Source organism: Euprymna scolopes, chromosome 36 (genome assembly GCF_053919585.1).
Source record: "Euprymna scolopes isolate OS-2025 chromosome 36, ASM5391958v1, whole genome shotgun sequence".
Classification (NCBI taxonomy): domain Eukaryota; kingdom Metazoa; phylum Mollusca; class Cephalopoda; order Sepiida; family Sepiolidae; genus Euprymna; species Euprymna scolopes.
In genome coordinates, this window is record NC_136517.1 from 61,433,612 (window position 1) to 61,451,771 (window position 18,160).

Consider the following 18,160-nt stretch of genomic DNA (forward strand, 5'->3'; position numbering starts at 1 on the left):
CTATTGGCTTGTTTCTCAGTTGAATGCAAATTCCATGAACAAAGTTTCTTTCTCAAAACTGCTTGTTTCTCAGTTGAATGCAAATTCCATGAACAAAGTTTCTTTCTCAAAACTGCCCGCCTATGGAATATTGTTCTATTGGCTTGTTTCTCAGTTGCCTTCAAATTCAATGTAAACAAATTCTTGTTGAGCCCCTCCCCCCCATAAATAACCAATTTATACCATTAAAGATTATTACACTACCACCTTACCTTTATCTTAACCCATATCCTCGAATGGTCTTTGGGCCTTGATTAGTGGTGACTCACAAGTAAAACATAAAGCTTAAGATATTTTGTTAAAGTAGCATCAAAACACTAATTTGCAGATGGAAAGGATTAGGACCACATCTACGATTAAATAGATTGACTATCATCTTTTACAACAATACATCCGAAACCGTTTATTGATAATCTTTGGTTGGTCTGTTTTATTTTACGCCGTATCAACCCTTTTTTAGTTATTTAATGTCGAATTCAATCATTTTGGTAAAAGTTGTTATTCTTCAAGTTCTTTATATCTTCAAATATTTATTAATCGTGTTTGGTTGGATTGTGTTGTAGAAGAAAAGTGTTGATTTTGTTTTTGACTGTGTAGAACATGATTATGTTTTGTAAAGGTAAAGTGAAAACGTTAACATCAATGTTTGATGCATTTTATGTCAGGGCGCCAATATCTTGAGACAGCCTGATCTAGTAGTACCTGATCAATCTTTGGTATCATTACATTACAAAATATTCACAGAAAATAAATAAACTATGGCAGTAAATGACAAATGTTGTGTTCACTTCCTTCAACACCCTAAACTTTACCTTAATTCCTGTAAGGTATTTGAAAATTAAAAAAAATAATTTTTTTATCTTTAACTAGATTCGAGCAATATGGCTCAGGAGAGGTCCGGTTGGAGATTACACAGCACTTGCTGTATTATAAACTCTATATGATATCCATTGTCTGTAAGTAGGTTTCATCTAATTTATAAAATTAGGTTGATCAGATTTTCGAGTTTAGACCCATATAGCAATGGATCTGACAAACTGATATATAATTCTGATATAGAATTTGTTTTTTGGGGAGGGAGAAAAAATGTAACAGACATTTATTTTTGCTGTATTTTTGCATAGAAAAACGAATCTTCAGAAAAAGATGTTTACTTTATTTTTTTTTTTTTACTGACTTGTCACTGCTTATCAAGGCCTGAAGGCAACTCAAGAATACTCAAAAATAAGGATTAATGAGATTGTCAATTGGCAATAACAACACCATGTAGTGGATTAGAAATAATCAGAATTAGTCAAGATTATTTAAATCGATGGTTCAATAAGGTCATTGAACTTAAAACGACCAAATTATATTAAGCTGTGAAGCAGCCTTGCAGTATTGCAGTCCACAAATGTGAAGGTATTGGAAAGAAAAATTGAAATTCCATTAAGTTTTAAGTACACTGGGGATTTGTTTGTTAGTTGGTGCTTAACGACCTTTCAACCATTATAAGGCTATCTCAAGTCAAACTTTTCTCCCCCCCTCTTTTTTCTTGATTCAATTTTTACAATGTTTCTTCTTTGCGGATGTGTTTTTAGAGTGTAGGATTTAACTATTCATAATGTGTGAGTGATTTTATTTGAGTTTTGCATTTTATTATGCGTTTTGGATTCTTTTAGGTTGTTTAACATATTATTTGGGCCATTCTTTTGAAGAGTTTTTTTTTAATTGTTTGCTAGGTAACAAGACAATTAATAATCCAATGCAAATTAATTAGTTATTAATTTGTTTCTTGTCGGATTTTATTTTGTTAATACTGGATTTTTTTTTAAATTTAATTTTCTTTTTAAAATAAGTTTGTACAAATTAGTTTCTTTAACAAACCTGTTAATTAAGAGAAATCTATATCACATTCAAATAATGTTTTTATAGTCATTACTTTGTGATATTTGCTCGTTTAGGATCCTGATAAGCAGATGGAAAAGCACTGCAATACTTTTCCTGCAACTCCTACAGCTGTGCTGGCTCTGACCGTAGTGATTTACCTTCCCATCGGACTTCATCTGCAACACCAAAAGGGGGACCCTCGTAACTAAGCAAACCTAAGTCTTCTTATCATCTACCCAGGTCTGCATCCGGAGAGCCAATTTCAGCTTCGAATCGTAAAGCCAAAGCAGATGCTACAGTGCACCAGACTAGATGCAGAACGCCATTGTCTTATAAGACAGAAAATTGCCATCAATGATATGTGCATAGTTTTCCATTTCATTAATATATGTTTTATTGATAGTTATTCATTGTAATCGCAACACCGAGACTCATCTTTTCCTCCAAGCATATGTATGTGGGTCAGTTCTGCGTGATCAATACATGTCTTTCCTTCGATTGATTATCATGTTTATGTTTGCTGTTCTGATTATTGGTTGATGTTCAAAGAATTTGCTTCGAGAAAAGGTGTTCCGTATTGCTTGCCCTTTTAATTTGATGTGTTCTTTGATTTTTCTTTTAACATCTGTATGTGCTATTTTGATGTTATTTATATCTTTGTTAAGGGCTTTTGGAATAATTTATCTTCCATTTCATTGCCTTTAATACCAACATGGCTTGATATTTGGGTTATAAACGCCTTTAATGCATGCGACAGATTTAACTGCCACTTATATGTAACACGATGTAACACGATGTAACATGATGTAACTGTAATTTAATATAATAGTATCGTTAACATTTTATATTATACTAGCCTGGGTGCCCGGCGTTGCTCGGGTGTTTGTAGGTGTGTGTTGAGCAAAAAACAAAAAAAAAAGTGTAGTAGGCAGGTAGGCTCGAACCCATGACGCGAAGGTGGAAAAGAAAGTGGAGGTGTGTGTAAGGGTGTTGGCTAAACCAAAAAAAAAAAAAAAAAAGGAAAATTCTGAGCGCAAAAAAAAAAAAATGGTAGTAGGCAGGCTTGAACTCATACCGCGAAGGAGGAAAAGAAATTGAAAAAAAAGTGATACGTTAGTTGTTGCGCCCATCGCCAAATCGGAAGTGACATAAGTTTAAATTAAGGCTAGAGAATCGAAAGGAGGCGATGACTTTCGAAAATGTCAGCGAAAAAAGCGACCCCTCTCTGCAGAAAAGTGCCCAGTTGAGGGCGAAGCAATTTATGTTTTTGGCCAATTTTTCGATATTTGTCGTCCGAAGGGTTGGGCTTCAAAATGCTACCGATCTTGTGAAAATTCGTCACCTCTGTCAAAAGTTTTTGCGAAACATACAAACGTACATACATACATGCATACATACATACATTTTTGTGAGACATACATACATACATACATTTAAACAGAAGGTGAGATTTATATTATAGAATATTTTTATGAAGAGTTAAAAAATTTTTAAATATTTGTTTTTATGTATATATAGAAAACCATTATTTATTTTACTTGAAGTTGTAAATAAAAAATGGACAATATTGATTTTATGTCCATTTTTATTTACAACTTCAGGTAAATGTTGCAATTTTTATCAACCTAAATTTATTTTATTTGATTTTCGTAACATGAAATATGGAGGGGGGGGAGGCACCTAAAAAATTTCTTCTTAGATATTTAACAAAAACTGTTTTTAAAATATAAGTTAATTTAAAAATGAGTAAGTATCGAAATTTCATGAAAATCTGACCATTAGTTAATTTTTAATAGATTTTTTAAACACATGTGTTTACGCTTTCCAAATGATAACTACTTAGGAACATTGTTTTGAGGTGTCGATAATGTAAACACGATTTTAGTCTCACATTTTCATTATTTTCGTATGCTGGAAATTTTTGTTAAAAATATTACTAGTTTATTTGAAACTTCTTTTAAATGGTACAAAAGTTATGATGGTAATATTAAATTAAAATACGGTTACATCGTGTTACATATTAGGGGGGGGTAACTCTGTGTCGCATGCGTTGGAGGTTCCTATTGGGCTAAGATTACTTCCTTTTGTGCTTTCACTAAACTATGATATTATTCCATATCATTCCAGATGATTGAAGATGTAAGGCTGGAATAATCTCTTTTCCTCTAGGACAATGATGGAAGATACTGACTCTCTAAATGTCACAAACTGTTTTTCTGGTAATTCTTTGCAAGATCAATTTCCATGTTTAGTGCTTGCATTCCAGCAGTAAAGATAAGAGATATTGTTGGCTAGCCTAGTAGTTTTTTTGTTCTTGGGCGTCAGAATTCTCAGAATTATCCCCCTTAGATTTATCCTGGCTAATGTTAGATATAGTTCATAGTAATACACCTCCCGGCGTTGCCCGGTTGTAAAATGCACTAAAATTTGATAGTTTAATTTATTCAGATTTCGTATTTATTATTATTATTATTATTATAGAGCCAATTCTCTATTGATTATTATATCGTACCCAATATATAATAATAATTTCCAAATATATGTCTTGAATATGATCAACTACAATCGAAACCAAAACATATAGCTCTCCAGCATTATTCATTACCATCTGAGGTAAGTGTCTACATCAAAACATTAAAAATAACGTTTTTAAATGTATAAATGTATATTTGCGCATGCATAAAGATTACACATTATGTTGAACTATGCTTGTTAAGTCACATCTTTTTTCAATTTTGACCCCTTAGCAGGTATTTTTCCAGTTAAAATTCAAATCGATTTTGTTCCACAGGTCCGAATGCCTAATATATCAAGTTTCAAGTTTGTAGACCAAAAATTGACAAAGTAGTTTGGTAGAGTGTTCCGAGATAGAAATAGAGATTTACTCTAAATACAGTTCCAAATGCTATGTGCCGCAATATTTTGGAACAAGAATAAGGTATGATCCCACACAGTCGGGCGATTCTATTTATAAACGATGCTGCTAGGAACTGACGAATCGAATTAATTCACGTTCTGCTACTAACCAATCAGAAATCAAAATTGCTTCATAAATATTAAACCTTTCCTGGAGCAATTTCACATGTTTTTTCCGTCTCGACACGGTAAGAATATTTTGCTCTGTGGAACTGTCTACTGAAAACAAGTCACCTCTCAGTCACCTCTCAGAACTTGTGTGTAACAACGAACCATCGGAAACTGTTCTGTTTACTGCAAACCAGTCACCTCTCAAGACTTGTTTAGAATAATGAACCATCTGAAACGTTTCTGAAACTAAACATGGCTTACACTTCTAGACTATGCAATTATGCACAATGTAGAAAATATGCATCAATAGAACTCTGTGTAATAGTGAAATGAAACTAGTCATCCAATAAAAAAACAGAAATAAACAAACAGTGAATTGATGAGTATGAAAGGTGATAACGTACGTACAAACAAAAATGTGTGTGAAAGGTAATAACATAAGTTAACAAAAGGGTGAACGGTGAAAACGTAAGAAAATAAATATGCGAAATATGAACATACATGTGTACGAACGGTGATAACATATACATACAAACATATAAATATATGTGAAAGGTGATAATGTATGTACGATCATGAATGTGTGTGAAAGGTGATAAATACAAATAAACGTAAATGTATGCGAAAGGTGATAACATAGGGGTTTTTTTTATAAGGGGGTCATCACTCATCAAGGCCTGAAGGCCACTCAAGGATAAGGGTTAATGAGTGTCCAATAGTCATCAGGACAACAGTGTAGTAATGGTTAGTAGTGGGAATTTGGTATAATTTGATTATTTAAAGGGATGGCTCAGCAAGAACTTATTTACATTAGACTTGAAGACAAGCAATTCTAGAAAAGAAGCTTTAGTCATGGAATCCCCGTTTAGATTTATGCACATACATGCACATACATGCTGGAGTTCCCCAGGGGTCCATCCTGGGCCCAACTCTCTTCCTGATCTACATTAATGATCTCCCAAAACACATTCTTAAATCATTCGTTGATATCTATGCTGATGACACAACCATCTATGGCAACACATCAAACGCTGTAAATGACAAAGTTCTCTCTGATTCTCTCTCCTCTGATCTTGAGCGCATGGTACAGTGGGGAAGAGGTGGCTGGTTACTTTTAATATACCTAAAACTAAGCTCCTATCTTTACATCATGCTCTGATCCCCATCTGGCATCAATTGAAATGGATGGCTCTCATCTAGGGGAGGCTCCATGGTTTGATAAGCTTCTGGGATTGATCTTTTCTCCTGACCTGAAATGGAACACGTACATAAAGTCTGTTGCCAAGGTCGCTGGAAAAATGGTAGGATCCTTCTACCGCTCCAGAAAATATCTCACTGCTGATGCAATTCTCTATCTGTATAAAAGCCAAGTATGTCCAAGAATGTAGTACTGCTGCCACATCTGGACAAGAGCTGCTAAAAACAGCCTATCCTGCCTTGACAGAGTACAAAATAGACTTTGTGGCCTACAACCTCTCTCTCACAGAAGAGACGCTGTGAGCCTGTCTTTGTTTTATCATTATTTTTATGGCAAGTGCTCGTCTGAGCTCCAATCCCTGGTCCCACCTCGCCAATCTTTCACAAAAAACACCCATCTAGCTGAAACCACTGTCAATAATTTCCCCCATTCTTTATCTGTGCCTAAATCAAAACGTAGATTCCATGAACAAAGCTTCTTTCTTAGAAGTGCACGCCTGTGGAACTCTCTTCCGTTTGCCTGTTTCCCACCTGACTCCAAATTGGATGTCTTCAAGTCCAACATAAACAAATTCCTGATAAACCGCCCCCTTAAGTAATACACTTTATCAAATCTCCATTACTAACGATTACTACGATATTATCCCATTGATTACTGTAAGCGCAATAACCCTTATCCCCGAGTGGCTTCTGGACCTTGATAAATTGTGACTACCAAGTAAAAAAAAAAAAAATTAAAAAATAAACCCTGTCAAAAGCCTTTGATATGTCAAGAGCAATTACATTATAAACAAAGTCCTCATCAAAAAAATTACTCATCCTGTATGCTATTACAGTTACCACATTAGCTGTAGATCTAGCATATTGCATGCCGCTTAGGTTATTTTTGCTGAGGTGGTTAAACACTTCTCTATTTAACATAGATTCCAGCAACTTATCCATGATGCATAGGAGACTGAGTGATCTACACTGAGAGAGAGAGAGATTACTGATCTCCTGAATTTTTAAATATGGGGCAGACTGATGAGGTTTTCCAGGGTGTTGGGAAGCATTTTTCCTTAAGACAACACTTGAACAGCTTTATAAGTATGGGAGCTAGTTCTGGTTGAAGATTTTAGAGCACTATAATTGAAATGCCATCAACAAACATAAATGTATGTGAATGGTGATAATTTACATACAAACATAAAAGGTGAGTGAAAGGTGATAACGTATGTACGAACATATATGTATGTGATGGTTGCCCTTTTAAGACGAGAAATCTCTTGTTTTGTGGGGAGTGAAAAAAAAACATTTTGCGGATGCTACATGCTCTATGTAGTATATTGAGCATTTGGGAGTATGGCTCTATCTAGGATATTGAGCACTTCTGTAAGTAAGAATATCTTCAGTGCACTACTAAAACTGATTTTCTAATCCTCCCTCTAGCTGAGAAATTATTTAAGTGATCAGTGAACAAAATAAACATAAAAAACAGGAGGCCTAAAGAGTGCTACTAAAAGCACTAAATATAATTAAGAATGACCCCAGAGTATTACTAAACTAAATGTTTCCCCCTCCTTTCTTTGTAGTTAAAAACAAAAATAAATTCAAGCAGAACATTTTTTTAAACTTTATTTCAAAATAAAGTTTGCTAGAAATGACGTCACAACATTAAAATTTGAGCCAGCGACATCGCAACAAGCAAATTTAGGGTGTTAGTATAATAACAAATAGATTGGTTGTAGTTCTTGTGTGAAGAAAATGGTAACCATCAAATTTTTTTTACAAAGACATTAAACGATTACTTTTCTGACAGCACATACATTACTTTTCTTTAAGTTCTTCACTTTTCTTCCATCCGAATATATAAGGTTTATTCTTACATTATGTAAATTTAACAGATATCTCTTTTTAGATACTTTAGAAAATTACATAGCATATCAAGTCTAAAATATTAAGTGTTTTTCACGCGTGAAATAAACAATTGAAGAAAGACAACTTTGATATATTGAAAAAAAAAGTTTGTATTGAGTTATTGAACCTCCTGTTTTACACTTGGATGTCATTTTCATAATCTTCTGAATTCTTTAGTTCTTGGTTAACATCCATGCTGATATATGTGACTAAACTTGATCAATTATACTGCCATAATCTAATTTTGATCTGATTAATGTTTTATATAAGAGTAGCTTCATGTTACATCAGTTCAAAAGTCAGTCGGGTTTTTTTTTTGTGATTCTTCAAAGATTTAAGCTTTTAATGCATTTTTGTTACAAATGTGATCACATGTGGGTCAGTATTGAAATGAAATACAGCAAATAATAACTGTACTAAATATATGTATTTGTTCTTATTCTAATATAAAATAGTTTTATTTTTTGGTGATTTTTTTTTTTGTTTTTTTATATTTGTTTCAAAATTAAGGGATCAAGTAAAGAATAGATACCCTGTAGCAGACGATGCCGCCTGGCGGTGACAAGCGCACATTTCAACTAACACCGGTGATTCGACCTTGACATTGGCACAAGCACATGGCGTCGGTTGTTTATAAACACGTCAAATAGCAAACATGCTCGAATGTTCGCCAGCAATTTTTTTTTAATATATTTATAAAACTTTTGAAGATTTAAAAGAAAAAATATATATGTACAAAGCATTTTTTTAAGTAAGTAATAAAATGAACGTATTTAAATAAAAGATATTTAAATAAATGGGTGTCTTTCTGTTTCGGATTTTTTCGACCAACATTCATTTTTATGTACCATGTTTTTTTTTTGGGGGGGGGTCTGTGTGCGTTTTTAAGACAATTCAATATTTATTTAATTATTCTTTAAAACATTAACTTCAGCGACAATTAATATATGTTTTAAATAATATTTTTTAATTTTAAATTTTGACGAATATTCGCGAGCAATATTTTTTTAAATGAATGATATTTAAATAAATGGGCGTCTTTCTGGGTGCGTTTTTAATATATTTACAGAACTTTTTAATAACTGTTTTATTCTTTTTATCAAGCAAAAATAGAACTTTTATAATGACATATATATTATGAACTGTTTTTTAAACATCAAAATTTTCAAATTAAAGTTAGTTTTATTTAAAAAAAAAAAAAAAAAAAAAAAAAAAGAAAAGACGAGGTGTGTTTTTTTTTTCAATTAAATTATAAACTTTATTTAAACTTTCAACAAACTTTTATAGTCATAAAAATAGACTTTATAGATATTTTATAATAATTTTTTTTAAATATATTTAACGAAAAGGTTTTTTTTAATCATTTCATTGTTGAATAAAATTTCAAAATGATAAATGGTGAAAAAAAAAATATCTCAAAAAGAAAAAACACCTCGTCTTTTTTCTTTTCTTTTTTTTTTTTAATAAAACTTCAATTTTAAAATTTCAATGTTTGAAAAACAGTCCATAATATATATTTCATTATAAAAGTTCTATTTTTGTTTTATAAAAAAGAATAAAACAGTTAATAAATACAAAAAACAAAAACAAAAAAAAAACAGTCCATTAAGTTTAAATAAAAACTGTTTGAATAAAACTTATTTAAAAAAAAGGTTCATTATTATTTATTTATTTATTTATTTATTATTATTATTATTATTATTATTATTATTATTATGATTATTATTATTATTATTATTATTATTATTATTATTATTATTATTATTATTATTATTATTATACAATTCAATATTTATTTAAAGTGCGATGTATGTCGGTGGTCAGTGAAGGAGAAATCCTTCTAGACCGAGGCAATTTTTATGCATAATAAAATCAAGTATAAACTATCGAGATTTAAAAATTTGGTCGCAAAAATCCGAAACAGAAGACACCCATTTATTTAAATACGTTTGTTTTGTTACGTACTTAAAAAAAATGTTTTGTAAATATATATTTTTTCTTTTAAATCTTCAAAAGTTTTGTAAATATATATATAAAAAAAAATTGCTGGCGAATATTCGAGCATGTTTGCTATTTGACGTGTTTACAAACAACCGACGCTATGTGCTTGTGGCAATGTCAAGGTCGTCACCGCCAGACGGCGTCGTCTGCTACAGGGTATCTATTCTTTACTTGATCTGAATATTCTTGGTGAAAGTGTCCCATATGATATGTAATCATATCTGGTTATTTGGTTTTTGCTTAAAGGAAAAATAGTATTTTGTGCGCGCGGGTCTTGATATGTGTGAATTGTCGAATTGACGTAGCTTGGGGTTAGAAGAAGTTTGGAAGATTGGAAGTACGTGTGGAGGCTGTACTTAGACAATGTTATACCAAGGCAACGTGGTTTCGTTGGCTCCACTTTCTTATCGCCAGAACTTACTATTTTTTTTAAACTTTTTATTTACTTTTTTTATTCATAGTTTTTGATTTGATTGATTGAAAGACAGAAAGAAGGACAGGTGAAACCAGGAAAAATATTTCACCATCTTTTTAGTGTTATTCTCATAGTAGTTAGTGGTAGTATTTCTTATACTTACCCGCCACACAAACATTCTGTGTGGTCGTTGAAATTATGTTTGCTATCGAGAAAAAACCCTTAATATTTGGTTTATTGAACTGTTGGTATTATTAATTTTGAGTTGCGAAGGACGATTTTTAATGTGAGGAGTGAAGGGGAAATGGGGACCAATTCCCTGTTGGGAATTGGTATGAAGGGTTGCCCCTATATTGACCAAGGTCTTATATGTGGGGTCGCCCCCACATATGGTCATTGTCAGCAGTATCTGCCGGAACAGATACTACACTTTGAGATATTACATTTTTTATTCACAGGAAAAAAATACAATTGGGAAAATGAACAAAAAACTTAGGCACAAGGCCAACTCAAAAAGATGGTGAAGTTGGTTGATCCATCTCGTCTCTGTTGTAAATTTTAAATGATTTTTCTCTCGGCCAGCCTCTTTTATCATGGTTACCCCTTTAAATTTGTATTTATGCGTGTGTGGTGCCTACTTAAGCCCAATTTTAAAACATTTTTTTATTTATATCAAAAAATACAAAAAAGATAACAATCTTAATAAAATTTCATGTGTGTCGAGGGACTTGGGGGAAAAAAAACCGGTTACACTTTGATCTTGGCCAAAAGGCCAAGAAAAGCTTAAAAAGCTAACAACAGACCTTTGATCTTAACCAAAAAGGCCAAACACAAAAGTGTTACGGACAGACCGACCGACCGACTGACCGACCGACCAACCGACCGACCGATGGAGTGACTTATAGAGTCGCTTGCGCGCGACTAATTACATTACTGGTAAAATGCTGCCTTAAGATACTTCCATCTCTTGTTTGTGAAGTTTAGATATTGTTGATCCATTTCTAATTGAAAATACAATATGAGATAAAGCTTTGTATAAATGGGGTTGAACTACCTTTTAAACTAATGTTATACATGTCCTTCATAATTTCATATTTCCATATAGTGTCGTAGGACTTCTGGGTGTCGAAGAAAACTGCGATAGCATGATATCTGTATGAAGCCATATCTGATAAAATGTTTCAAGTCATACTAGTTGATCTGCGGTACTTTCGTGTTGCGAAAACCACTTTGATATTGGTATTTCTCTATATAACACTTCGCTCTTTTGTTCACCATTCTCGCCGTTGTCTTTCATAGACAGTGAAATAGGTCGTTTGTATCTTTTCCTGATTTAGGTATTGCTATAATTATGACTTCACACTATCTTCTTGGAAAGCTTCCTTTATTCCGTATCTGATTAAAAATCTCTTGAGAGATGCTGATGGTAATTATTTCAGAAACAGATAACGTACCTCGTCTGGTCCTGTTGCTGTATCATGGGATTTTCTGATATAATCTTTCAGTTTAGTTCTGATAAATTGAAAATTGTAATTTTTTGTATTGGCTACTGCAGAGTTTACTTTTTTGCCTTTTCAGCAATGCTCCTAAGTTTTTGAAATATAGCATCGCACTATTTATTCAAGAAATGGTTTTCAAATTCTTCAGCTAACAAGTTAGCAACATCATTCTTTTTTATACATCTCTCTGTATTTAATTTTTTTAATGCAATTTGGAAATAGTAATTTTTTCATATCCTATGCTTTCTTTATTGGTGCGCCGATATTTATCTTGGCGATATATTGTTTCCAGGTTTCTTGCTTCTTTTAATGATGCACTGTACAATAGAATTGGTTTGTTGATATTTTGTACTGTACTAGGTATACAGAAGAAGAAAGACAAAAATCTTTATAGTGGTTGTAAGTAAACACGTTTTTGCTGTAATTTTTTTACAGGGAACAACAAGAAATTGGGGCTCAGTTGAGCATCTACCATAAAATAATAGAGTAGAGAAAGACTAGCAACGTTTCGTTTCTACTATATGAAAGAGGCTGTAAGGAAAAAAAACTCTCCCCCATTAGATTGTGTGGTCGGTTTTGTACTTTGTCAGGTCAGGAGAGAGTACACCGATCGATATCTCTTCAGCAGTACTCCATCTTAGGGTGTATTAGGCTCTTGTAGAGACAAAAGAGTGCGTCAGGAGTGAAGTAGTTTCTGGACCGATAGAAAGATCCAACCATGTTTACGATAACTATAACAATAGATTAAATCTAAGTCTTTCATATCAGGTCCAGAGTGAAAATCAATCCTAAGATTTTCTCAAATCAAGGAGATTCCTCTAGGATAAGCCATTCATTAAATTCAGGAAAAGTGAAGATCCGAGCGTAGGTGATGAAAGGAAAGAAGCTTGATTAAAGAAATGTAACAAAAAAAGTAGAAAAAAGAGGCAGAAAAAGAAAAAAGTACAAATATATACAAAGAAATATAGACTAGAAGCATAAGTAATTAAAGACTAAGGACAGATTCAAAATAAGTAAATTTAAACAAAAGAAAAATTATAAAAAAATATATGAGAGCGTTACATAAAGTAATATATATATATATATATATATATATATATATATATATATATATATATATATATATATACCAGCAAAAGTACCCGTCGTTGACTGGGTTCAAAAACAGCCTACAGAAAATGGACTCTGATTTATGAAAGTATGATAGGTTATGAAAAGGAAGGGTTGTAAAGAGATAGCTTCGAATTTGGGGGTATCAAAACCAAAGCAAAATATGATGAAAGTAAAAATAAAATAGATAAACCCCATAATTTATTATACCATACGTATTCACACTGAAACACTTATCACAATATTCTGTGGATCTATATTAAAAAACCTTGTTAAACTTTGTGACATATTCTCATTCTATGGAGGTCATGCGCAAACGAACACCCCATAATTTTATTATACCATATTTCTTCAAATTGAAGCATAATTATCAAAGTATACTTACGCAGATAGATATGAAAAGTCTTTATTAAAGTTTGTGCTTATTTCCATTCTATGGAGGCTATGCACGAACGCAGGCCCCACAATTTAATTATACCATCCCTATTAAGTTAAAACATATTTATCAAAGTATTATTATGTACATCTATATCAAAAACACTTGTAAACGTTTTTTTTTTTTAATTTTTTTCCATACTTTGTGGACCAGGCGCGAACGCAGACCTCACAATTTTAATGAACCACCGTTCTGCCAGATCAAACATACCCATTCCTGTGTCTCGATACATCTTCTATGATTATATGTAATCATTTTTTTAAAATAGTCAACCATATAGGAGCCTATTCGTGACCACACACACACACACACATTCAGCTTTATATATATATATATATATATATATATATATATATATATATATATATATATATATATATATATATAAAGCTAAATATTTATAATATACTTTAATTTTACCATCTTGGATCATTTTTGTAAATTTAATTGCAATTTTTATTTTATATATATATATATATATATATATATATATATATATATATATATATATATATATATATATATATATATATATATATATAAATAATAAAAATTACAATTAAATTTACCAAAATGATCCAAGATGGTAAAATTAAAGTATATTATAAATATTAAAGAATTAATATTTATAAAGTAATCTCAGCCAGATGTAAAAGCTCGATAAAACTAAATAGGAGATAGAGCTTATAATATAACTTTTTTTTAAGTGATGACCTGTACATTTCAGTTGACCTATATTATTTTGCCCTATATATTTTTTTCGCGCCTTTAACATTTCCTGTCTGGGTCATTTTGACATTTGTTTCTCTATTTTATATTTAACTCTATCACTATTTATTTTTTTCCTCCTCTTTTTCTTTCCTGATCTTTCTTATTTATATTTAAGTCTCCGCAGTAGAGTGAAAAGCATATCTTATTTTTCTTTTATTAATATTATTGGAATTTTTTTCTTTTTTTTTTTCCTTGTACACATTTTTGTGAATTATTCCATGGATTTCTGCCTTTGGATTATTTTGGACCATCTTCTTATTACGGGATTTCCTTGGATTTCACTTGTGCTAATGGAAATTCAATTAACTTTCTTGAAGTTATATATTTGGATTTTACCGTCACTGGATTATTTATCTTCCACCAGACTATCCATTCACGTGTAATCACCTTTTTCTTCACCATATTTCGTCTGCTTCACTTTTTTGTTATCAAGTAAGATCTTTGACTTGTTGTCTCATCAAATAATTTTGCATGCAAAATCCGATCCCGCATTTTGCTAATTCCTACCCTCTGATGAGAAGGAAAGTATTTCTTCGAAACTCCGCAGATTAAACACTATCCACTTATCCAGTGTTTCCTTTTAAGATTAAATATGTTTTAACTCATGTTTTATTAACTGTTTGCTCGTATATATATATATAGAGTTATATATATATATATATATATATATATATAGCTTAATTGCCATATATATTTTCATAACTTACTACTATATATATATATATATATATATATATATATATATATATAGAGAGAGAGAGAGAGAGAGAGAGAGAGAGAGAGAGAGAGAGAAACACACACTTTTGAACGTTAAACACACGGTCGTTTTCTCGTAAACGGATACTTTTCCATTGCACCACTTGTTCCATATTCAAGGAAAGATTATGAGCAAGGTTTTGATCATCAGTGCTCTTCAAAGTGCTGCCATAGACAGTTTTACCATTAAGTTTTTTTTTATTATAAAGTCCATAAACAACAATTCATTGAAAAACTGATCATGTCATCATTCTGTGAAATGGCATTGTTTTAGATGTATGAAAGTAACAAGTCACTTACTTCCCTGTATGCTCATCATCTTAAAGACTTTCGTCGCCGCCACAGAAATTTCTTAAACCACCATTGTGTTGTGCGTTCAGAAGTGGTTACTGGGCCAAACGCTTTGTTGATCTTGCAAGCTGTTTAAGTAGCTTTTAGACCTAGCTTGAATTGAAATAAAAAAAAATTGTGTGAATTTGCTTTTTTCCATCTTGTATTCAACGTTTGGAAAAGAAGACATGGTTGTTTTAAAAAGATTGTAATTTAAACGATTAGGTAGAGCGAAATGCGCTCTTTAATATAATATATAAAGTAAAGATATTAAAACGAAAACTTATTCGAAATCAAAATTAAAAATTCCGCAAGAACTTTCTACTCAACCTAATAGAATAGATATGATTGAACAACAGATAATGGATCGCAGATTCTTTAGAAAGAAAAGAGGAATAAAATTGGATGTGATGATGATGATGCTGCACTGATGATGATGATGATGATGATGATCTAAGTTTATTAAAATAGTTCCCTCTTATTACATCTTCACGTTCATAGCTACAGGTGAAGCCTATAAAAGTAATGAAGTATAGGCCTCGGGGGTAGGGCTGATTCTTGAGAGGATTCTGGATCCTGAAGCAACTTTCTTTTTAAGAGAGTGAATTTCTCAAATCAACTCGTATCAGTATTTTTTAGTGCTTATTATTAAAATAAAAATATATCCTTCTCTCTCTCTCTCTCTCTCTCTCTCTCTCTCTCTCTCTCTCTCTCTCTCACTCACTCTATCACACACACACACACACACACACACACACACACATATGAATGTATTTTTCTGATCACAAGAGTTAATCTAGTACATCGTTACTGTTTTTATAGTATACAACAATAAATAGAATTTGATATTTACTTGGGATAAAATTTTCATTTATATAAACATTTTGTAGGCATATTTCAGTTCCAACTGGAAATCAGATGAACTTCGTCAGGCCACATTTTTCGTTTTAAGTTCAGCTTACTACCGGCTAGAACTGAAATATGTCTGCAAATGTGTAGCCAAAACTCTTTGTATAAATAATAAGGATTCATACTATATATATATATATATATATATATATATATATATATATATATATATATATATATATATATATATATAGTGAAATTGTCTTTGTGTGTGTGTCTGTGTGTGTACATTTCCCTACTAAACTACTCTGTCAATTTTCAGTCTACAGACACGAGATTTGGCATAAGGGGTCTTGAGATTTGGGAAAATCTTTTTAATCGGTTTTCGGCCAGAAATTTAGCTTTCAAGGAGTTCAAGTTCAACGATTTGACCTTTGAAAACTCTACTAAACTCCTCCGCCAATTTGAGGTCTAAACACTTTAAATTTTAGATGGATCAAACTTTTTAATTTGATTTGAGCCCAAAACAAAAAATGTTAAGGGATCAAAATTGTATATATATATATATATATATATATATATATATATATATATGCATATTTATGTTTAGATATGTGTATATATATGTACATAAGTACATAAATAAACATATATAAACATATATATATATATATATATATATATATATATATATATATATATATATATATATACATACACATGTAAATGTATAACAACCGCGTGTGAACAGGTTGTTTAAGTTTTTAAATATTAGATATATATATCTATGTATGTATATGTATATGTATGAATATGTATATATATATATGTGTGTGTGTGTGTGAATATATTTATATATGTACATATATGTGTGTATGTATATGAATATATACATGTGTGTATGTGTTTGTGTAAGTATTATAGGTATATGCATATATGTGCATATATCTATGTATATATATATATATATCTTTATATTAATTTACTTGTTTGTACGTCTAGTGTCGAAAAAAAACATCGTCATCGCAAACATTAATTAATGAGAAACAAATTACCTCCCTTTATGATTTCTCTTTATCAGTTAAAAATCATTAAAACCATTTCTTTTCCAAAGATTTAAAAAAAAAAAAGGCTGTCTGTTTATAGTTTCAAATTGGCTATTTTATTTTATAGTTTTAATGTTATTTTATAATTTTAATTTTATTTTATAGTTTTAATTTTATTTTATAGTTTTAAATTTATTTTATAGTTTCAAATTTTATTTTATAGTTTTAATTTTATTTTATAGTTTTAATTTTATTTTATAGTTTCAAATTTTATTTTATAGTTTTAATTTTATTTTATAGTTTTAATTTTATTTTATAGTTTTAATTTTAATTTATAGTTTTAATTTTATTTTATAGTTTTAATTTTAATTTATAGTTTTAATTTTATTTTATAGTTTTAATTTTATTTTATAGTTTCAAATTTTATTTTATAGTTTTAATTTTATTTTATAGTTTTAATTTTATTTTATAGTTTTAATTTTATTTTATAGTTTTAATTTTATTTTATAGTTTTAAAAAGTCATGTTGAGAAGAGACTAAATTTTTTTTATTATAGTTTTTTTTATTATAGTTTTTTTTTTAAATAAAAAAATTTGTAAGTGAAGTGACATCTGTTTCTTTATACTTTATATAAAAAAAAAATTTCCGAGAAGAAACAATGTGCGTTGGGTTTTCATCGAAAGAAATCTAAAATTTATTTTTAAATCCATTCTTTTTAGCGTTAAAAAAAAGAATTTGTTAAAAAATGTTTTAAATTCATCGTTATTTGTTTATTTCATTTGTATTCATTTTATTTATAACTAGCAGGACCCGTTAAGCGGCGTTGCCCGGTAATAGCATGCATCTCCCTCCACTGCATAAAAATTTATAAATACGGCTGCTGTGTTTTTTGTTTTTTTTTTGTCGTTTGCCAACTCTC